Source organism: Danio rerio, chromosome 13 (assembly GCF_049306965.1).
Source record: "Danio rerio strain Tuebingen ecotype United States chromosome 13, GRCz12tu, whole genome shotgun sequence".
In the NCBI taxonomy this organism is placed as follows: Eukaryota; Metazoa; Chordata; class Actinopteri; order Cypriniformes; family Danionidae; genus Danio; species Danio rerio.
The window spans coordinates 49,522,490-49,542,220 of record NC_133188.1 but is presented as its reverse complement, the minus strand read 5'-3'; the positions used below and the strand labels follow the sequence as shown (position 1 = coordinate 49,542,220).

Below are 19,731 nucleotides of genomic sequence, written 5' to 3'. Positions count from 1 at the left end.
GAAGGATAAGTTTTGTAAACAACATATGAAAACATATGGAGGAACACTTTTGCATGTCGAGAATTTCATAATATGTGTGTTTATGTGTGTGTGTGTGTGTGTAATGTTGTCTAGTAGCTGTATTTTACTAACATATAGGTAAATATATATGTACCTATATATGTGCATATACAGTTGAAGTCAGAATTATTAGCCCCCTTGAGATTTTTTTCTTCCTTTTCAAATATTTCCCAAATGATGTAAAACAGAGCAAGGAAATTTTCACAGTATGTCTGATAATATTTTTTCTTCTGGAGAAAGTCTTATTTGTTTTACTTCGGCTAGAAAAAAAACAGTTATTTATTTTTTAAAAACCATTTTAGACAAAATTATAAGCCCCTTTAAGCTATTTTTTTCCAGATTTTTTACGATATCCATCGTAATACAATAACTTGCCTAATTACCCTAACCTGTCTAATTAACCTAACTAACCCAGTTAAGCCTTTAAATGTCACTTTAGGCTGTATAGAAGTGGCTTTAAAAATATATAGTAAAATATTATTTACTGTCATCATGGCAAAGATAAAATAAATCAGTTATTAGAGATGAGTTATTAAAACTATTATGCTTAGAAATGTGCTGAAACAATCTTCCCTCCATTAAACAGAAATTGGGGAAAAAAATAAACAGGGGCGCTAATAATTCAGGGGGGCTAATAATTCTGACTTCAACTGTATATAATATAGGAAAATGGCCAATTTTAAATAAGTCACATATATCAGAAACCTATATCAAAACCTGTTAAACATATATGTTTATATAGGTTCTTTCCATGTGGGATAAACGGGTTCAGGCTTTTAAAAAGCTGTCAATCAAAATGTTCTTGACGGGCTTGGGCTAAATTCTGTCGGGCTCTGACCCTATCGGGCCTAACTTTTATGACCCGATTACAGCTCTACTATGCACCTAGATCGTTAAAAAAGAGCCCATAAAATATTTTCAAGATTTTTGCATGAGTCAGATGTTACCAATAACAGATTTGAGTGTGAACTAGCCTGCAATCTTAACCAGTGTTCAAATGTCCATCTGTGAGTGTGTGTGCTTATGAATACATGAGAGTGTTTAAGATCTTGATTGTCATTCATGTGTTTACTTTCTCCACAGGCCACACAGCTAGAAGATGGCGGAGAGAAAGAGGAGCTCATGAATGGATGAAAGAGTATCTCTTCACTCCTCAGCCTCTTTTATGCCTCATCTGTGTGTCTTTAACTTGGAATTAAAGTGTTTGACTTTCCTAAGCCGCTGTTAAAGACCCGTGTGTGTGTGCGTATGTGTGAGATGGAGATTGTCAGTGTTCAGGTGAGCAGAAAACGAGAGTATTATCAGCGGCGCATGTGTGTGTTCACAACAGATCAGTGAGGATTAGACACACACAGAAACCCACACAGAACTTAAGCTGCTGAGATCCAGACTCAATGCTGCTTACTGAGACTTTCAGTGAACATTCAAATCACATATAATCAGCAATTCAGTTATACAGCTTAATAAATTACTCTGATACTGGCAAAGCAGATGAGAGACACTCAAAGTCCATGAGGTTTAAACTCAATTGTGATAATTGTTGTATAAACATCATTGATTACATTTTTTGGGAAACAATCAAAGTCATAGTTGACTCAAAAATAAATGCTTCTACTATTATTTACTATCTTCTTTTAAATGCTGCTGGCACCCATTGATTTACATACAATTTTTTTTTATTTCCTACTATAGTCAATGAGTGTCAGCACCAGCATTCTTCATAATGTCTTCTTTTGTGTTTAATAGAAGAAAGAAACTCATGAAAAGTAAAAAAAAAAACATGAGAGAAAGTAAATGATTAGGTAAACGTCATTTTTGGGGTGAATTATCCCCTTAAGCATTTGCAAAAAGATTTAAGTCCCTTGGTCCCTTTATTAATCTGGGGTCGCCACAGCGGAATGAACCACCAACTTATCCAGCACGTTTTACGCAGCGGATGCCATTCCATCTGCAACCTATCACTGGAAAACAACCATACACTCTTATTCACAAACATACACCACGGACAATTTAGCCTACCCAATTCACCTATAGCGCATGTCTTTGGACTGTGGGGGAAACCGGAGCACCTGGAAGAAACCCACGCAAACACGGAGAGAACATGCAAACTCCACACAGAAATGCCAACTGACCCAGTCGAGGTTCAAACCAGCAACCTTCTTTCTGTGAGGCCATAGCACTACCTACCGCGCCATCCCGTCAACTATTATTATTATTATTATTATTATTATTATTATTATGTATAATAATTATAATAGTATTTTTATATATCTTATTATACTTTTATTTAACTATTCATATTTGCATTCGAATTAACACAGATTTTTTTGTAATTAATATTTTTTTAAATTTTATTATTTAATTATTTTTTATATTTATCTATTTATATCTATTTCAAATTCTTATATTATATTATATTATATTATATTATATTATATTATATTATATTATATTATATTATATTATATTATATTATATTATATTATATTATATTATATTTTCATTCATTTATTCATTTTCTTTTCAGCTTTATTCATTTTCTTGTCCCTTTATTAATCCGGGGTCGCCACAGTGGAATGAACCGCCATATTATATTATATTTATTATGTTATATTACGTTTTAATATATTATATTTTAATATATTATGTTATGTTATATTACATTATATCATATTTATTATATTATATTATATTATATTATATTATATTATATTATATTATATTATATTATATTATATTATATTATATTATATTATATTATAATTAACCTATTAAAGTGCTTTAAAATTAACAACTACTCAGTAAAATACAATGTGAATAGTATCAAGCATCAAGCAACACAAAACCCTTACTAAAAGTTTAACAAAAACCGTAGGGGGGAAAGGCATGAGTTATTTGAGTGTGTGTGTGAATGTGGGTGTGCAGCTCACTGAGGAGTTAGTGATTTATTAACTTCACCCTGCTGAAACAATGCCATTAACTAAACTACATCATGACAAGCCCAGTGTGAACGGCCCCGAGCTTTTTATGAGCGTTACTAACAAGCCCAATAACTTTCCCTAACAGAGAGAGAGGGGCTAAAAGTGTGTCAGCAGGCGTCTGTTGTAAAAGCTTCATTTCATTCGTGCTGCTGCGGCCTCATAAATTACAGCCCAAACTAGAAGAGAGAAAAGAGAAAAGAAGAGAAAAGGGGAGCGCAGGACAGGGAATGATTGGCCAGAGAACAAGAGAGAGGGGGAGAAGAAAACAGACCTGCAGATTCACCATCCGCCGCTTTTATCCTGAAGAAGAGTCCAAATCTTTGCAGAAAAGCTGAGGGGAAAAGGATAAACGTGTATGAGATTCTTATTCAGATCTGTTGTACTGCATGGAATAGCTCAAATAAGTTAAACACAGCAGGGAAAATAAGTATTGAACAGGTCATGGTTTTTCCTGGGGATAATATTTCTGCAATCATTTTAATCTGTCAATAATCATTGACAATGACTGTTTACATGGACATTCAGATTAAGGCAAATAATTAGATTACTGATAAGACAATAATATGATTAAGGTGTTTACATGAGTTGCTTTTTGAATGTTTTTTTTCATGATCCCGTTTGACATGTTACAGCACATAATTCGATTGACATGTTACAGCACATAATTCGATTGAAGTCATTGGGCCCTATCATACACCCGGCGCAATGTGGCGCAAGGCGCAGCGCAATACTCTTTTGCTACTTTTAGCTCGGCACAAGGGTCATTCTAAGGTGTTGCGCCACACTGTTTAAATAGCAAATGCATTTGTGCTCAAATGTGCGCCCATAGGTGTTCTGGTCTAGAAAAGCAGGCATGTTTTGGCGCGTTGCTATTTTGAGAAACTGTAAAGTCGGTCTATTGTCTGGCGCAAAGTTCACCTAGCTAACACACTACACACAAGATGAGCAATACGCAAATATCTTTACATATGAAAAATATATAATATCTTAAGAATATCTTAAGAATATATATATATATATATATATAATAAGGATATATACAGGATATAAATATAAATAATTAAAAAATTACAAAGAATATTAATTTCTATCCTACATGAAGATTTAAAAACCACTGCCTTACTTTCTTCATCTCGGGAGGCTTTTTCAGTTCATTCAATTTGCTTTTGTATAATGTTATTATTATTAGCAGTATTATTTATTATATCCATATTTATATTTGTTTTATTAAAAACAAGCTTAGATTTGTCCACCTGTCAAATTTTAGAACATATGGGGCATGGCAGGTGTATTTGGAAAAACTCAGTATTTTGACCACACTTGGTCATTATTGTTCATTTATTCGTTTGCTAGAAATTAGAACTGAATTTAGAAATAGTTTTGAAACAAATCTTTGCGCTTAACAAACTAAATTAATTATTTATAGGCTAATTAATGTCTGTGCATAAAGGTTTCCCTATCCATGAGAGCAAAAGCGAAAGTGAATTTACTTTACGTCAAAATGCGCTTATGGCGTGACGCAGCTGGCTCTTAAAGGGAATGGGAGATGAGGCTCTAATTGGTTTATTCTCAAAACACACCTATAACTCATTAAGAGAATAAACTAAACCCTTTTAGACCATGCGTCATGGCGAAAAGTGCATTTTCCCGTCGTTAAATTAGCAAAAATGCGTTCTGACACGCCCTGAAAGCGTTTGCGGCCTGCGTTTTGCGCTCTGCGCATGGACCGTCAAAATAGAGCCCATTGCGTCACCACACAACCCTCGTTTCCTCCAGAGTTTCATGTGATTTCGGGTGTTTCACTTTCATTCAGGAACATTTCATTCATGCCCCCGTGACAAACTCTGAGGTTTTGGATGCGAGTATAAAGTAAGGACTGTTGTAAGAGTGTTGTTTTAATGGAATTTGATACCGCACGTCGAAATCGAGAAAAAACCTCTGCATTTAGCAATGTGGGTGTCTATGGTCCTTTACTGACTCGATAGGTGCAGAGCATAGTGTCAAACAGCCGTATGTGTATGGAATATCCTGTCCCAAAATGCGGCGAAAAGTCTGACATGACGGTAATAGTTTGATTGTGATGTTTACATGTCTGTACTGCACTTTAAAAATGCCATTAGAATAGGAATACTCAAGTCTTCTGTTTAGCTCGATTATGAATTTAGTCGGATTAAGGTCATCAAAAATTGCTGTTTAATGGTCGACTCTTAATCAAAGTATTGTCTCAATCATTTTCAAATCGCATTATTGGTGTCCATGTAAACATACTCAATAATATTGTAACCTCTAGTAAAGTATCTTTATCAAGCCCAAAAACACAAAAACACGTCTATATTTTACACACACACACACACACACACACACACACACACACACGCACGCACACAGATGTACACAGATGCACACAGAGAAGGGAATTAACAAAACATCTGTAACAAATTATTCTCAGCTGAAATGTGTGTGGTTGTGTGTGTCTGTTTAAACATCATGAGGTCTCTTTGAATCCAAATGAAGAGATCAGCACACACACACACACACAGCAGTGCTGGAAACACACAGATGGTCATCCTCACAATGAACACAGACTGTCACACACACTCGACAGAAGGGGAGAGAGAATGAGAATGACAAAGGAAAAGCACTTGACAATTTTTTTTTTACAGTTTATTATAAGACAGAAAATAATCATGGAAAGAAAGTGCAAAATCCTTCAGATATGAAACAAATAGAATGAAAGGTTAAACAGATGAAATAAAAGAATGATAGATAGAACGATAGATAGAATAATACATAAAATGATAGAGCGATAGATAGAATGATAGGCTGAGAAAATCGATAGACAAAACGATCAATAAAATGATATAACGATTGATAAAATGATAGATCAAATTATAAAATAGATAAAATGGTAGATAAAACAATAGAACAATAGATAAAAATAAGTTAAAACAATAGATAGATAAAACAGATAGATAAAAGGATAGAAAAAACATTACAACGATAGATAAAATTATAGAACGATAGATAAAACAATAGACAAAATGACAGATTAAAAGAATGATGGATGGATGGATGGATGGATGGATGGATGGATGGATGGATGGATGGATGGATGGATGGATGGATGGATGGATGGATGGATGGATGGATAGATAAGTCTAGTAACTGGTAATGTCCATTATGTCATTAAAGATATAATGACAGAAAAAAAATAGAATAATAGAAAGAACGATAGATAAAACAACACATAAAATGATAGAACGAAAGACAGAACAATAAATAAAATGATAGAACAATAGAAAAAACAATAGACACAATTAATAGTTTAATAGAATGATGGACAGAGTGATAGAACAATAGACAAAATGATGGATGGATGGATGGATGGTTGGATGGATAAATGGATGGATGGATGGATAATAACTAGTAACTAGTAAGACAGACAGACGGACAGACAGACAGACAGACAGACAGACAGACAGACAGATAGATAGATAGATAGATAGATAGATAGATAGATAGATAGATAGATAGATAGATAGATAGATAGATAGATAGATAGATAGATAGATAGATAGATAGATAGATAGAAAGATAGAAAGATAGATAGATAGATAGATGTTGTCTCAACAAATCGAAAAAGTTATCTTAAAAAATGTAATTGGATTAAACATAAAACTATTTAGTTGTCCCCCAAAAATATCAAGAGTTGTGTTGCTTCAGCTGATTTTAAATAAGTAGTTTGAACAAGCAGCACACTGAGCTGTTTTTAACATCTAAAAAAATATCAAAAAATCAATAGAAGTGAATGAGACCGGAAGTGTCATGCCAAAAAGATTCCAATGGCTTCATCCGCTTATATGTCGAGAATAACAGCAATACAATTCTGACAGTATGATAACCCATGCCTAGACCATACAGATAAAAATGTGAGGAGTATGAAAAAGAAACTGAATAGTGAAGCTGTGATTTTCACATTTGAGCTCGGTCAGTGTGAATAATCTCAGAGTTACTTCATTAAAGTGGTGTAAGGCAAAGTGCTCGATTACGTGTCACTAATGAATATGAGGCTGACAGAGGAACTCACACACACACACTCACACACACACACACTCCTAAGTGTCATTAATCATCTTCAATGAGGCTTCAGTACAGTGGCCACCAACTCAGGCCTCTTTGTCCTTCGCGACCTCTGGGTCACACAGACACACTCACACTGACACACTGTCACTGTCCACACACAAAGCAGACACACACACACATGGAGCCGCACAACACACACATGGCACAAGAGCCCTCACAGATGGGACCCTGTGTGTGTGTGTGTGTGTCAGTAACCAGTTAAAAGGCAAATGATGACCACAGATGGTAATAAATGGTGTAAAAGACAGTTCTGTGGTGAAATATGTCAAAAGCATGTCTGGGTCATAATTCACCCTGTAATAAGAGAAATGGAAATAAATTCCATTTTATTGATTTTACTGTTTACTAAATAGGCTTTATGTTTGAATGGAAAATATGTTTTGTATTTTAATCATATTCATTCATTTATTTAACATTTTAATTTATTTTAATGTTGTTTGTAGTTCCTTTTATTTTTATGTCATTTTACATTTGCCTATACTGTCATTTTGCAACAAAAAGTAGGTTTGATTTTTACTTGTAATATTGTCATATAAAGAACAACAATAGTTTAAGTAAAAAATATAAGTCCCCCTAAATTATTACCCCGCGTTTAATTTTTATTTCCTCAATTTCTGTTTAAAGGAGAGATTTTTTTTCAACACATTTCTAAACATAATAGTTTTAATAACTCATCTCTAATAACTGATTTCTTTTATCTTTGCCATGGTGACGGTAAATAATATTTGACTAGATATTTTTCAAGACACTTCTATACAGCTTAAAGTGACATTTTAAGGCTTAACTAGGTTAATTAGGTTAACTAGGCAGGTTAGGGCAATTGGGCGAGTTATTGTATAATGATGGTTTGTTCTGTAGACTATCGATAAAATATATAGCTTAAAGGGGCTAATAATTTTGACCTTAAAATGGGTTTTGAAAAATTAAAAACTGCTTTTATTCTAGCCTTTCTCCACACAAAAAAGAAAATAAATTATCAGACATACTGTGAAAATCTCCTTGCTCTGTTAAACATAAATTGGGAAATATTTAAAAAAGAAAAAAAAATCAAAGGGGGGCAAATAATTCTGACTCCAACTGTACATACAATAAGAAAGCAGTTATTTGATATTGTAATAAATATTTAACATTTTTTTAACACTTAATAAATTTTGCCTTGATAAACAGAAAAAAAAAAAAAAAAACAGGACCCCAAACTTTTGACCAGTAGGGTATATATAATAATATAAATATATAATTACATATTACTTTCTGTATACTTTTTTCTATTGTGGCAATTATTTTCACGCCAAAAAAAAAAAAAAAAAGCTTCAATAAAGTGTTATTTTCAGTAAATATTTGTTGTAGGAATTTTTTTGTGATGACTTAAAAAGTTGCAAAGTATATCATACTATTATATTATATTATATTATATTATATTATATTATATTATATTATATTATATTATATTATATTATATTATATTATATTATATTATATTATATTATTATATCATCATTTCATTCATTCATTCATTTTCTTGTCGGCTTAGTCCCTTAATTAATCCAGGGTCGCCACAGCGGAGTGAACTGCCAACTTATCCAGCAAGTTTTTACGCAGCAGATGCCCTTCCAGCTGCAACCCATCTCTGGGAAACATCCACACACACATTTGCACACACACACTCATACACTACGGACAATTTAGCCAACCCAATTCACCTGCAGCATGTCTTTGGACTGTGGGGGAAACCGGAGCACCCGGTGGAAACCCACGCGAAGGCAGGGAGAACATATTAATAATATAATATAATATAATATAATATAATATAATATAATATAATATAATATAATATAATATAATATAATATAATATAATAAATATAATAAATATAATATAATATAATATAATATAATATAATATAATATAATATAATAAAATAAATATAATATAATATAATATAATATAATATAATATAATATAATATAATATAATATAATATAATAAATATAATATAATTTAAATCATATTATATTATATTATATTATATTATATTATATTATATTATATTATATTATATTATATTTATTATATTAAATTTATATTATATTATATTATATTATATTATATTATATTATATTATATTATATTATATTTATTATATTATATTATATTATATTATATTATATTATATTATATTATATTATATTATATTATATTATATTATATTATATTATATTATATTACATTATGTTATATTATATTATATTAATCGTTTTTATTCGGCTTAGTCCCTGTTTTCATCAGGGAAATGAACCGCCAACTTATCCAGCATAGGTTTTACACAGCGGATGCCCTTACAGCTACAACCCATCACTGGGAAACACCCATACACTCTCATTCACACATTTACACTACGACCAATTTATCTTACCCAATTCACCTATAGCGCATGTCTTTGAACGTTTGGGAAAAACTGCAACACCAGGAGGAAACACACGTCAACAAGGGGAGAACATGCAAACTCCACACAGAAATGACCCAGCCGAGGCTTAAACCAGAGACTTGCTTGCAGTGAGGTGATTGTGCTACCCAATGAGCCACCGTGACGCCTGTGTTGATTCAGCTCAGTTTAAATAAGCAGTTTGAACAAATAGCAAACACAATTTTTTGAGTGTATCCTTCAAACTTAAAGGGTAAACTATTTTAGATTAAAAGAAAGATTCAACCCCTAAATGTCCCTTTCCACGGTAATAATCTGCATTTTTCAATGATCCGCGGAGCTTAATTACAACATCTGTCATTATTGCTTCTTATTAAAAGTCACTGAGAGCCATTACCCCATTCCCTTTGGGCTTAAAATCTTACGACAGTGTAAAAAAATCAAGCGTCAAATAAAGCCTGCTTAAAGTGTTAATGATGCGCTCATGAATGTCTCCATAGGTCGCGATCGGATCAAAAGACGGCAGAACGAAGCGTGACCGGACAGCATTGGGGGGAAGAGAAAGTCCACACCAGCTTTCTGTTTCCTTTTTCGGCTTTTTGCAATAAAAAAAAGCAGATAAATAACTGAAAGTGAATAAGGTCAACAACACGCACAAAGGCCAGAGGAAATCCAGCACTCTTGCAGATGCTAATTTTATAGAGCGCCAATTAAGGAGAGTTGTTTTATGGCACTTTTTCAAGAAAACAAAACCTGCGGCCCCGGGCCCCGCATGGAGCCCAGCCTCTAATTGGATGCTCCTCCTGTGTCCACACACACACACACATACTGTGGAAATGGGCTGTTGTCTGTTTGTTGTCCCTTTCACACACTCGACACGTTTATCACTGTCACAGGCTCACCGAGGGGGAGTGTGTGTGTGTGAGTCTGTGTGCGTCTGTCCAATCTGTTGTGTTTTAGGATTTGCCGTGGCGTGTGCTGCAGTATTCAGGTCTGACAGCTGTGAGTGTGTGTTTAAAGAGTGTGTGACGGTGATGTGTGTTGTTAACTAGACAATGATGTGCAGGTTTGCTGGACTTTCAATGCTTAACTGGTTTGGTTTAAATCATCTCTGACTGGTTTGTTTAATGCTGATTGGTTTTAACTGATATAATTAATGATCTCAATTCGCTCATTTAGATCAGAGGTCGGGAACCTTTTTTCAGCAAAGATTTTTTTAGCAAATGCATTTTTTAAAAGAGCCATTGGGATATACAGTTGAAGTCAGAATTATTAGCCCCTCTTTGATTTTTATTTATTTTTTTATTTTTAAAAAATTTCCCAAATGATGTTTAACAGAGCAAGGAAATTTTCACAGTATGTCTGATAATATTAAGTCTTATTTGTTTTATTTCGACTAAGCAGTTATTTATTTTTCAAAAGACATTTTAAGGTCAAATTTATTAGCCCCTTTAAGCTATATTTTTTCAATAGTCTACAGAACTAACCATCCTTATACAATAACTTGCCTAATTACCTCAACCTGCCTAGTACACCTAATTAAACTAGTTAAGCCTTTAAATGTCACTTTAAGCTGTATAGAAGTGTCTTGAAAAATATCTAGCCAAATATTATTTACTCTATAATAAATATAAAATAGTAATAAAATAAATCAGTTATTAGAGATGAGTTTTTAAAACTATTATGTTTAGAAATGTGCTGAAGAAATCTTCTCTCTGTTAAACAGAAACTAGGGGGGAAATAAACAGTGGGGTAATAATTCTGACTTCAACTGTATGATATCCTAATAGTTTTGGGCATAGATTAATCCTATAAATCTTCAACATAAGAATGGTTTAGTGCTTTAGGGTCACATTTATTAAATAAGCAGTATATTAAAAGGAAAAATTTTAACATATTTTGGACTTCTTGGTTTTTTATTAAAAACAAAATGACCATTTGGGTTTGCTTAAATTGCTTTTTAAAAATGATATGGTCACCAAGGCTGAGTATATTTCATTTTTAAAATGTTATGTATTATGTAATAATGTTGCGAAATGTTATTATATACAACATTATACACTGTAGGACAATGGTCTCAAACTCAATTCCTGAAGGGCTGCAGTGCTGTACAGTTTAGCTGCATGCACCTCCAACTCACACCTGTTTAATAGTCTCTAGTAGTCTTGAACACCTTGATCATTTGGATCACCTGTGTTTGATTAGGGTTGGAGCAAAGCTGCGCAGAGCTGCGGCCCTCCAGGAATTGAGCTTGAGACATATGCTGTATAGGGGGTGACACGATGCAAACGGTGCACCTTCTTCCTATAAATTTTAACCTTGAAAGTAAAAACAAAGTGTCTTTTATGAACATTTCTAATAGTTTAACATATTTTGTCTGAGTTGCTGTAGTATATCATGGTATAAAAACCTTGTTATTATTTACCTTTTTATTTGTTGGTATATTTTTATTTCATTGTATGTGTTTATAAGTTGATATCATTCAAACTTTTTGGTTCCTTTTTTCTTTGTAATATTGCCATAAAATCTATAAGTTAAATTATATTAGTACTTTAAAGTCCAATCTGTGTTTTTAGATTTGCCATGGTGTGTGTGCTGCAGCAGATCCCCATTCAGGTCTGACAGCTGTGATTGTGTGTTTACAGAGCGTGTGTTGTTAGCTAGACAATGATGAGTAGGTTTTCTGGACTTTCAATGTTTAACTGTGCTCTGTGTGAAGTGTGTCTTGTGTGATGCTTTTAATTATAATGGCTAATAATGTGTCTGGTTTGTTAACGCTCTTTCAAAGTCCTTGGTGTTCAATTTGAGTTTGGTGCGATTTCTTTTTATTCTTCTAGTTTGCTCACCAGGGCTTATTTAATTTAAAATACAGTAAAAACTGTATTTTAGTACTATAGTGGGAAATAATCTAATTAAATTACTTTACTTCTAATATGCTGATCCCCAAAATATACTCTAATAATTCAGTCAGTGGTTACAAACTTTTGAGTTTCACTATTGAAGATATTTTGAAGAAAACTCGAAAAAACTAAAACTGCAACCATTGATTTGTAAAAAAAAAAAAAATAATTCATTGAAAGTCAATCATTACAGGATTCAAACATTTTTCAAAATATCTTCTTTCAAAAAAAAATTATATAAATCTCAGTTTACATGATTTCCAGTTTAAAATCAGTAGCACATATTATACAAATGTCCTAAGTCAACTTCATCAATTCAAAGCCAGGTTTTGCATGGGCAAAAAATCAGCTAAATGTGCAAAAAAAAAAACTCTTTAAAAATACCATGTCAATTTCCAGATTTTGAAGACATATTTTGCAGACTATTAACAGAAAATATACAGAAAAATATTCATATAATATGAGTTTGATTACCACCCGTTAACAGGCTGCAGCAAATGCAGTACTTTAAAAAAGTAATCAAATCAACAGCAAAATTTCAAAGGCAGTTTTGGAATGTGCAAAAAAATCAGCTAAATGTGCAGTAAGCACTTTACAAAAATTGCCAAGTGAACAGCAAAGTTTTGCCCATTTTGTATGGGCAAAAATGTGAAAAGAAAATTCTAAAACTCTCAGTTTTATGAAAGGGACAGTTCACCAAAAAATCTGAATTTACTCACCCTCAGATAGTTCCAATCCTTTATGAGTTTCTTTTTTCTCTTAGAAGATATTTGGAAGAAAGCTGAAAATCAGTAACCGTTGACTTCCAGAGTAGGAAAAATAAAAACTATGGATGCTAATGGTTACAAGTTTCTTAAAACATCTTCTTCTGTGTTCAAGTTATAATAATCAATTAAAGGGTGAGTAAATGGTGACAAAAAAAAAAAAAAACTTTTTTCACTTTTTACATCATGGACTGGTAATTGATGAACTTAGACAGACCTGTTGTGAGCTCTGAGGTTGCAAATAGAATGTGGCTTTGCTTTTGCTGAATCTATCTGTTAACAATAATTCTCAAAAAAACTTATTTTTAAAACAGCCATCTTTAATGACATCAAAAAAAAAACTGTATTACCCATAAAGTAGGAAATACTATGAACCCTTAGTGGTTACAGGTTTTCACCTTTCTCAAAACATCTTCTTTTGTGTTCAACAGAAGAAAAAAGTCAAAATTTGCCAATTGAACAGCAAAGTTTTGAAGACTTCTATGTTAAAAGATATATCATTATAGATTATTCAAATTCTATATAATCTCAGTTTGATTAAAGGGACAGTTCACACAAAAATCTAAAGTTGCCTCAAAACATATTTTGTGCTTAACAGAAGAAAAAAACATCAAACCAAACAAGTAAAGGGTGGCTAACTAAAAAAAATAAATTGTTTTCCCCATTATGGAAACTGATAACTGCTAAACTTTTAAAGTAAAAAACATAAATAATAATAATAATAATAATAATAATAATAATAATAATAATAATAATAATAATAATAAAATAATAGTAATATAATAATAATAATAATAGTAACAATAATAATAACATAATAATAACAATAATAATAATAGTAACAATAATAAAATAATAATAATAATAATAATAATAAAAATTATTATTATTATTATTATTATTATTATTATTATTATTATTATTATTATTATAAAATAAACTGGAAAAAATACTATGGATGTCAATGGTTTAGAGTTTAAAGCCCTCAAAATATCTTTTATGTTCAGCAGAAAAATATTCAAAATAATCAAAAGTGAAGTTTGAATAAAAGATGACCGATTTTGCAATTTTGGTTGAACTATCCCTTTAAAATACCAGTTTAATTATCTGCAGTGACGAGCTGAAAGAATTAAAGTACCAGAGGTGAAGTGATAGAGAGGTCACAGAGAGAGGACAGCGGTCATTGATATTCGCATACTTGAGGAAAGTGAGGGCAGAGAGTGGGTGGGGTGTCATTGTGATGCGTCGAGTCTGACTCCGCCCCCCTGCCGCTCTCTTTGAAGCCGCCTCAGAGGTCACTGGGCTCTCAGGGGCCCGGAGGAGCCGCAAGACACACTTTTGTTCCTAAAGAAAATAAACGTGTTGTCAGGACGAGAACAGGGAAGGTCTCGCGGAGATTTAAACAAATAGAACAGGAAAAGAGTAGGCTCAGGTGTTAACATGGGGTCAGTGCAGTATGCAGATGAGATGGAGAAAACACACATCGCATAATTAAAGTGGTTCGTCAGCGCTTATACAGTTAAAATGAAAATTATTAGCCCTCCTTTTTCTTTTTCATATATTTTCCAAATGCTTTTTGGCAGATTAGGGAATTTTTTACAATCCTATACTTTTTTTTCTTCTGGAGAAAGTCTTATTTTTATTTATTTAATTATTTATTTATTTATTTATTTATTTATTTATTTATTTATTTTATTTTATTTATTTTTTTGCCACATCAACAACGTATGGCTATTTCATGGCAAAATGGATATACATGAAAGTATTACATGATAAAAACAAATTCATATTACACTAAAAAAGTTACTTAGATAAATATATACAATATAAATAAATAAAATTCACACAAAAATATATTCAAAGTTAAATATGACTTTTCAGTTCAATTTTTGATAAATAATTTAAGATTCTTCCTGGTGGTACCTTTTTAAAAATGTCCATCAAAGTATTCTCCTTATAAAAACGTTGTCTAATGGTATTCAGTGTTCCACATTCCAACGAAATATGTTTGATGGTAAAAGCAGCTTGGCAGTAATTACATTTAGGGGGGTCTTCGTACTTAAGTAAATACAAATGAGTCAACCTAGAATATACAATTCGACATCTAGAATAGATAGTTTGATCATGACTGGTCTCAGTTTATAATTCTCAAATTCTCAAAATTATAATTTGCTAAGTGTCTTTCATTTATTTTCGGGTTAATTTAATGTAATTTATTATGCAGTTGACCCACTCCCTTTGCCATGTTTCGTTGAAGTACAAATTAATTGTGTTTCAAGTCCTCAGGAGGCATTAAAAGTCCTGTCACTTTTTAAGGAGGAAGCCTGTTTTGCTGCTTTATCTGCCAGTTCATTTCCATGTAGTCCCATATGGCCTGGAATCTAACAGAAGATAATGTTGAACTTCTTATTTTCTAGTGTTGTCATGTTCTTTACGATCATGGAAATTATGGGGTGATCACACTTTGAAGCATTAAGTGCTTGAAGACATGATTTGGAATCTGTGCAGATTAAAAGTTACGGTACTGTGTCCTTTCTATTTGTTCTAAAGCCATATTTATTGCATAAGCTTCTGCTGTGTAAAAGATTGAGCTTTCTTCTGTAATCCGAGTACCAAAAACATCATCTTTAAAAATTACTGCTGCTGTTACTCCTTTGTCTTTTTTTATCCATCTGTATATATGGGTTCATGATGAGGGAGACTGTCTGTTATTTGTTTGAATTCTTGTTTGTATTCATTTGGGTAAGTCAATGACATTTACATTTACATTTAGTCATTTAGCAGACGCTTTTATCCAAAGCGACTTACAAATGAGGACAAGGAAGCAATTTACACAACTAAGAGCAACAATGAATAAGTACTAAAGGCAAGTTTCAGGTCTGTAAAGTCTAAGAAGGGAAGTGTTAGTAATTTTTTTTTTTTTTTTTTTTTTTTTGTACAGTTAGTGTGATATTCAAATAGGCAATTGCAGATTAGGAAGTGAAGTGGAGACTAAATAGTTGAGTTTTTAGTCGTTTCTTGAAAATAGAGAGTGACTCTGCTGTTCTGATGCAGTTAGGGAGTTCATTCCACCAACTGGGCAGATTGAGCGTGAGCGTTCGCGAAAGTGATTTTTTTCCTCTTTGGGATGGAACCACGAGGCGACGTTCATTCACAGAACGCAAGTTTCTGGAGGGCACATAGATCTGCAGAAGTGAGTGCAGATAAGAAGGTGCTAGGCCAGAAGTCACTTTGTAGGCAAACATCAGAGTTTTGAATTTGATGCGAGCAGCAACTGGCAGCCAGTGCAAACGGACTAGCAGCGGAGTGACATGTGCTCGTTTAGGTTCATTGAAGACAACTCGTGCTGCTGCATTCTGGAGCAGTTGAAGAGGCTTGATAGAGTTAGCTGGAAGCCCAGCTAGTAGAGAGTTGCAGTAATCCAGTTTGGAGAGAACAAGAGCTTGAACAAGGAGTTGAGCTGCATGTTCAGATAAGAAGGGTCGGATCTTTCTGATGTTATAGAGTGCAAATCTGCACGATCGAGCAGTTCTAGAAATGTGGTCAGAGAAGTTTAGTTGGTCATCAATCGTTACTCCAAGGCTTTTCACCATTTTGGATGCAGTAATGGTTGCCCCATCCATCTGGATTGAAAAGTTATGGTGTAGAGTCGGGTTGGCAGAAACTACAAGCATTTCCGTTTTTGCGAGGTTCAGCTGAAGATGATGATCTTTCATCCAGTGTGAAATATCCAACAGGCAGGCTGAGATACGAGCTGGAACCGAGGGATCATCAGGATGAAAAGAGAGGTATAGCTGGGTATCATCAGCATAGCAGTGGTAGGAGAATCCATGTCTCTGGATGACTGGTCCTAGAGATGATGTGTAGATGGAGAAGAGAAGTGGCCCAAGAACAGAGCCTTGAGGTACCCCAGTACCCCAATGACTTGTTCTGTTTGGTTGGGTTCCATAAGATTCTTATTTTTGAGTTGCACCAAGGAGGAATATGGCTCAAATCAGGTAGTTTCAAGTGGCTCAGGTGGCTCAAGTCAAGCGTTTCCAAATTAACACCCATATTCTTCGGATGGGGTTTCATATGAATTCCAAAAGGACTGATATAGTTGGGTCTGTCTTCATACAATTCTAAATATTCATGGTGGAAGACTGAAGGATGGGTTACCTCTATTTGATTTCAGTTTGACAGTATTATGGAGTGAAAGTCTTATTTGTTTTATTATGGCAACTATAAAAGCCATATACAACTATAAAAAGTTTTTAATTTTGTAAAAAACATTTCAAGGTCAATATTATTAGTCCCCTTAATATTTTATTTAAAACTTTTATTGTCTAGAGAACAAGCCATTTGCTATATAATAATTAGCCTAACTTGCCTAATTAACCTAGTGAAGCCTTTAAATGTCACTTCAAGCTGAATACAAGTGTCTTGAAAAATATCTAGTCAAATATTATTTACTGTCATCATGGCAAAGATTAAAGTAATCAGATATTAAAAACGAGTTATTAAAACTAGGGCTGCAATTAAAAAATAATCGAAATCAACATTTAGAACCTATAATCAACCAAATTTTTCCAGGATGATTTTTTCCTTTTATTTTCCCTACCACATGTGGAGGCAGATTTTTATTTCTGCAGCCACATCTGATCTCTGGTCAAGTAGGTTGAGGGACCTATTCTTAAGCCTTAATTTGCACTACATTGACGATGATTGGAAGCTGTGCCTGACATGCCTTGAGATGGCAAAAATTTTAAAAATAAATAAATAAATCGTTCAATAATCATTGAGTTAAAGTGTTAAATTAATCGAGATTTTGATTTTAGGCCAAATTGCTCATCCCTAATTAAAACTATTATGTTTAGAAATGTGTCAAAAAATCTTCTTTCCGTTAAACAAAAATTGGGGGGAAAATATACAGGGGGGCTAATGTAACCCAGGTTACTATTGGGTATAGTACACAACAATACAGCAAACAGAAATACCCTTATAACTATGCAAAAAAACATTGGCAGAATACTCGATTAAATAATATATTTTAAATTATAAAGTATATTATTTAATTTATTAAATTATTATTAATTAATAATAGTATTTAATTATACAATTAAATTTAATATCTAATTTATTTTACCCCAGTATAATCAATGGGGATTCTGCGCTAGCCTGCCAATTCTGACATGCGTGTGCAAGTAGACGGCTTTTTGTCTCGTTTTACGCTTGAGCAACTAAATGAATGCCAAAGTCTGTCTAACTGATTGTATTTTGATTACATTACAACATCGATATTGTAAAAGGAACTGTATAAAATGGAGGAAAAACTGTAACAGGTCATTGGAGGTTTATCAGTATGGGAACAACACTAGCTTGGCATATACCTTGTTCTGCATGCTAATAGACAACAAATGCACCTTAAAAAAATGAATTTAGATGATTATTTACGAATTAAATAACTATAATTAATTACTCTCACGCACCTTGGGAATTCAATTGAGTATCAAAAGAAAACCACACTCCATCAACACATTTTACTCTGGGAAAGCTAATAACATACAGTCATATAAATAAGGCAAACGAACAAAATATATAGAAAAGTAATGGTGAGCAGCACATGAGCTCAGGAAAATGATTATGTTTGTTTTGCCCTCTAGTGGTAGGTTGGTGAACTGCCTTAATGCTTGACGTCTCAGATAAATACAAACTGAAATCATTTGATCAGTTTACCTTTGGAAAACAACAATTCTTCATTAATATACTTCACCCGCATATAATAACATTACAGAAAACTGAAATGAGTGGAAATAAAGATTATATCTTACTGAAAGGTTGCAAGTTTTTACATGAACGGTCCACGACAGCGCTAAAGTCCAGCATCTTCACGTAATAACACTTGACTAGTGGTGTTGAATGACATTTGTCCTGTGAGCACTGTACAAATGTGGCGGCGCTATAGACGCATGCTCAGGGTCCCTATGCGATATCTAGTGTATATATCTATGATACTGTAGTAGCTATCTACTGCGGCTGCCTCAATGGCAGGCAAATATATTTTACTTCAGAGGAAAACTCGGCCCTCGTCATGATATAAGGATTATACCCATCATATGTGCGTATTTTTTATTTGTGTCTACTTTGATATATGATATACATCGCATCCTCTGTGTTCCTGCCCTCCTCCATCTGAATTTCGCGCCTCATCAAAACCACGTGATTGCAAATGCGGAAGCCGGGTGTAGTGACGTCGGCGTGCAGGGGCGGGGCAGGTTGTGATTTTGGTATAAATACGCACGTCAGCTGGCTCACCTGTTTGCCAGTTCGATAGTTTGCAGTTCTCCAATGATAACGTCAAACAAACAAACGCCCCATACACTCGATGGGATCCACGCCGTTTACCGCCAAAAAGCTTTTTGGCCTGAGGTTGACACATCATCCTCAAAATCACACCAGGAGTTTGAGACCCAACTGTGAAG

General features: G+C 33.3%; 1 long non-coding RNA gene across 1 annotated transcript in view; it reads right to left on the bottom strand.

The window, feature by feature from the left end:
• Positions 1 to 19,457, bottom strand: part of LOC141377069 (uncharacterized) — a 37,895-nt gene extending 18,438 nt beyond the window's left edge. The window contains exons 1-3 of the long non-coding RNA XR_012388935.1: positions 19,081 to 19,457; positions 14,469 to 14,614; positions 3,313 to 3,372 (exon numbers count right to left, since the gene is read on the bottom strand). This is a non-coding gene — a long non-coding RNA (uncharacterized lncRNA). The remainder of the gene's footprint in view (positions 1 to 3,312; positions 3,373 to 14,468; positions 14,615 to 19,080) is intronic.
• Between the last annotated feature and the right edge of the window lie 274 nt (positions 19,458 to 19,731).